Below are 5,372 nucleotides of genomic sequence, written 5' to 3' on the forward strand. Positions count from 1 at the left end.
AAACTAATTCTTGATCAATACTAATTAAATAATATTAAAATATTAGAACATATAATATATATTAATAAATCATAAATATCCTCTTCTCACAAAAGTCTATCCAAATTGTTCCGATGCCATGCAACCCAAATGGACCATGCTACTCTCGGGTCAAGTACATTCCAATAATAGTTATGGGCTTAGACACCTAATCCAATAGTCTCCCACTTGGATAAGTCTAATACCTGTTATTGCAAGCATGACTCCAACCTGACTAGCAAGCGTAGCTCTTAAAAGCCACTGTCGAACTCTGATCTAGTCAATGACGTGTCCATTAGATAAGGGATCATATATTCCTCCATTCTGGATATCATATGGACTGAGACATGGATTATAATCATTCTCTCTGTCCATCTATTGTTTCCCGATTTCCGATTTATGACGAACGACTAATTGAACAAATGAAATCAGTCAGGCTTGGCCAAGCACTTAGGAGTGTCATCACTAAATCATCGAGGGGCCCACATATATCGCTTTTATCTATATGGGGTGAAACTAATGGATAAACTTCGACCCAAATGATCGCTTGTACTTATTCATCAAATATCACACAACGATATGTTTTATAACATCCAAGTTACTCGTGCGTTTACATATGTCAATGTGCAACCGACTTGTAACTACAACTCACATGTCTCCGTTTGAAGAATATAAGATATTATCATCTCATGATCACTCGTGATAAAATCCATGAAGTGATTCAAATGAGTGTGGGTTGAATCCAATACTCGAATCTTATTCCAGGAGCACTCATGAACATTGTAGCAAACTTGTGATATGACCAAAACACACCTCTACAGACCCATTCATGACAGTCTTGCCTCAATACCTACTTCCAAAGTATGATCGACTGTGGATGGTTTGAATAACCTAGTTATTCGGGAAGTCAAAACATGCAAAGTGAAACACAAGAATAATACTAATCCTATATGGTCCCAAAACTTTTGAGTCCCATATTGATTACTCATTATTCATTGTATAATGTTTCGAATAATCAACTTAATACTTGAATTAAAACCATAGTCATGCCACGATCCAAGCATGTACACTATGTTTGTCTAAACAATAGTTATGCCATGCTCCAAGCATTCACACTATGTTTGTCTATGGTCCTTACTTTGTGAAATAGATCAATTGAAAAACATTTCGATGATGCTCATTTCACAATTTGAAATCCTTATTGCAAGTGTAAGAATTCCAAATTCTTGTCGCTGCTAGAAAGTGTTACATGTTAAACTATCATGCAATGATTCTTTTGTAATGTCTAGGTACCAAAATTCACAGAGACTTGACCAATGATATTACAAAATATTCCTTTGGAGATTGTTACAGGACAATTCCATGGAAATGAAGTCTCAAATTAAAAGTACATTCCTTTGAACATCCTTATTGCATAAAAGTTTCTAACTTTCTCATCTATTCTTCAACTCCCAATATGGAAACATTCCATAATTGCCATATGACAATTCATTATTAATAGACTCCTGTCTATTCATAATAATGTCAATATGGTCACTCCATTACTATACTTCCAATTGTCCTAAAGCGACCAATCTTTGGAGAACCTTATATTGTCCTTAACAGTTGTTTAACCACTTTAGTCAAATCCAGTTCAATTCCTTTTTTCCCTCTTAATGCCCTAGGCATTAAAACACGAGAATATTATAGCATATGCAATCGATCCTATACCCGAAGCATATGGGACACAATTCATAATGTCTAACATAAATACACGATACTTAATCAGTCTTTTGCTATAAATTTTTATATTTGCCATGTTCTCACAATTCGAATTATGAAAAGGGATGTCGTAATCATAATTAAATTTTGAGAACACAATTAACATTTCCATATAGAATTTCCTTATGTTGAACCATTCCAACATAACATTCATATATATATATATATATATATATATATATATATATATATATATATATATATGACCAAAATTGATCAAAAGCTCAATCTAAGCTTTTAGAATTGAAATGAAGTATGAATTCCTCTCCCTTAATTATAGCAAAACAACTTTTCAAACCCTACAACTTGCGATTTGAAACTTTTGTTTTCCATAATTAACATTGCTAACTTGCAACACTTTCCATAATAATTATGCTCCCACTAGCATTATAATTATTATCTTACCAGCATAACACTTATGTTCCCACTAGCTTTGACATGTACCCAGAAATCAGCTGGACTTCTACAAATCAATACTTATTGACTTTCTTACCAAAGTTCAGATTCTGATACAAGATGCTTTGATAAGACTTTATCTAGGCTTCTCAAAATCTTACACATTTCCTTAGACAGCTCACATGTGTGTCTAAACAATTTTAGAACTTACAACCATAAGTCTGAAATGTTTAGACCTTTGCCATTTCTCACAATTTGAATTATTTCAAAGGGATGTCATAATCATAATCAAATTTGAGAATGCAAATATCATAATTCTATCTCCTTAAAATCTACTTAGTGAAAGCGTTTCCTCACCATCATTTTCATGAATCGGAGAGAAACCTTATGACACTTAGATTTTATGGTGTATGTGTTCCTATCCATGTGAATTTGTCAAAACCATAATCACAAGACAAGGTTAGTGACAAATCCAAACTCATATGGACTGAACTTGTTCATTCTTAATTTCTTGCCACTTGGCAGCACAAGGGCCTACCATTGCTTCCAGGTTGTTATGCAACCAATTGAGAACTCTTAGAACTCATATGCATAGTCAACATTAACTGCAATGGGCATATAAACAAGAATATGTCAACACGATAGGTCACAAACATCAAGTTGTGTGCTAGTGTTTAACAATAGGTTATTTTCTTGATTAGATCTTGAAACTTGTCAAGATCTTTAAGGCTCCCACTGACCTCTTGACATATAAGATTCACTTTGTCAAGGAACATTACTTGACAAACGGATATTCAAGAGTCAGTTGGGTTTCTTATTAATACAAACACTTCACACAATCGGCCTTAGTTGGTCTTTGTTTTATCCAAATCATCACAACTTACCAATTTCAAATGTACAAGAGTAGAAAACATTTTACTCTATATTTGATAAGTGTTATAAACCTTTCTTAAGATTATTTCACTTGAGGCTCAATTTTGGAGTGTTACTATAAGACTCGATTTTGGAACGAAGTATGATTTATCTTCTTGATCTAACCATTTCAACAATTCACGATTCCTCTTTTTAGCCATACAAATGCACTAGGATATCCTTATAGGATCAATTGTGACATGGTTTTCATAATCATTAAGATGATCATAAAACACGATACTAAAGTACTCTCCCATCTTTTAAGATTGGAGAAACTTTTATCTTTCTGCCTAATTTTATTCTTCTCATTCGTTCTACCATACATTGAACTTTTCCAATGATTCAGAATTATACTTAAACTTGTAAGCATAACCATATTTACTAAACTTTAGTAACTCATGACGAATAGTCTTATCGTTCTCTGTGGTGGACCTTACCAGCGCACACCTAGTGTACCCGATCCCTTAGTTCTTCACTTGACTAACATATACATGTGAACAAGGAATTAGTCTTAATTTCCCAAGGACAAAGTTTCTCATTCATCACACAATACAAGTTTCATGATTCCAAGTTTCTATCCAACTGAAACTTGAGTGATGAGAATCTTTCCTTATTTGCTAAATTCTCGACACTACCACAAACGAAAGAATCAAATCCATTTTCCAATATTGCCATCAATGAAATCATATAAACAACAATTTTCACAAATCCCATTGTAACGATACTTAAAATAAATAAAATAAAAAGTTTTCTTTTTATTTTAAAATTGCGGAAAAACTTATCCTTACAATGCAAATACATATGAAAACTATGTTGTTATCTATTCCTAAGCAATCTATCATAACTCTTTAAGCAGCAGCTCAAGAATCTGATCATCGAACCATGCGATTGAAATCCATCTTCGCGACCAAATTCAACATACTCTTCCTTTAATCTTCCTTTCTCTTCTTTGATTCTTCAAAACATCAAAATGTAATTACATTACATCATGTATTAATAATCTTCAAATAGGAACTTAATAGAGTTAGACAGTGGACTTACCTGAAGCAGAGTCAAACTTTTTGAATCTACCTTTTCTCATATCTTTCAGGTAGTCAGGGCAGCTTCGCAGCCAATGCCCCTTCTCTTGGCAATAGAAACATATAGACTCTTTGGCAATGGTACATGGGACAATCTCAGACTTAGCATTTCTCCTTCCCTTGGAAAGAGAAATCTTTTCTGGAATTCCAATGTTTCCATTGTCAATGTCCATGGAAGTTTGGGGACTAGATCTTCCAATCAAATTTACTTTTCCAGTGCGCCAAATCATTGTTGATTCAGCAGCAACAAGTAAATAGGTAAGATCAACAAGGGTCATGTCGTGGTCTGTCACATAGTAGTCCTTAATGAACTCACTATATGACTCAGGAAGTGATTGAAGAACCCAGTCAACAGCCAACTTCCTCGAGACTTCGACACCCAACTCTCCTAGCTTGTCAGTATGTAACTTCATCTCCAAGACGTGAGTACACACAGACTTTCCTTACTGCCAATAGGGATTTGAGTGACCTAGAACTTGTGTGTTAGGGTGAATTATTGGAGGATTAATCTTTCACCTTGATTGCCTTGTGGAAAATCATCTTTATAAAGAAAGTTTTTTTTTCAAAAGATTTGGGATGACCATAGTGTAAGGGTCGAATTATTGTAATTAGTCGAAATGTATTTTGAACTCTTCGAATGTTTTGTAATCTATTTTACTGAGGCGCTTTTGTTCAAAGCGTAAGTGTCTATGCCTTAGTATATTTTTTGTACGCTTTCAGTTCCCTATAAATAGGGATATTTACTAGAGTTAGATAAGAGTTTTTGCAGACCTGTCTTTGTACTCTGTAAACATTCAAAAGCGTAATAGAGCTGAAAACAAGATCATATTTACATCTGGTGTTCAATCTCACATTCTTAATTGATTTCATACTCTGATTCATTTTATACTTGATTCCATAACTCAACAATTGGTATCAGAGCAGGAATCACATATGTGATCTGATTTTCATCCATTCAAAAAGTTTTTGGATCAAATTTTTGGTTCAAAAGTTTCCGCACTTTTTGATCGTGAAAATTTTTGTCTAGATTTTAGTTTGTGATTTGATTCTGCATTTGAATTGTTGAATCGAGTATTCTTCTTGCAATTCCGATTTGATTCAACTAGTTTGTTTTCAAATTTCTAAATCTTCTTAAAAATTTTCAAAATCAGCTTCCGTACAACAATGGCGAGTTTCAATCTCAATTCGATGGCCTCGTTTTCTCAT

Source organism: Lactuca virosa, chromosome 4, assembly GCF_052849685.1.
Source record: "Lactuca virosa cultivar CGN04683 chromosome 4, Lactuca_virosa_CGN04683_v6, whole genome shotgun sequence".
Taxonomy (NCBI): domain Eukaryota; kingdom Viridiplantae; phylum Streptophyta; class Magnoliopsida; order Asterales; family Asteraceae; genus Lactuca; species Lactuca virosa.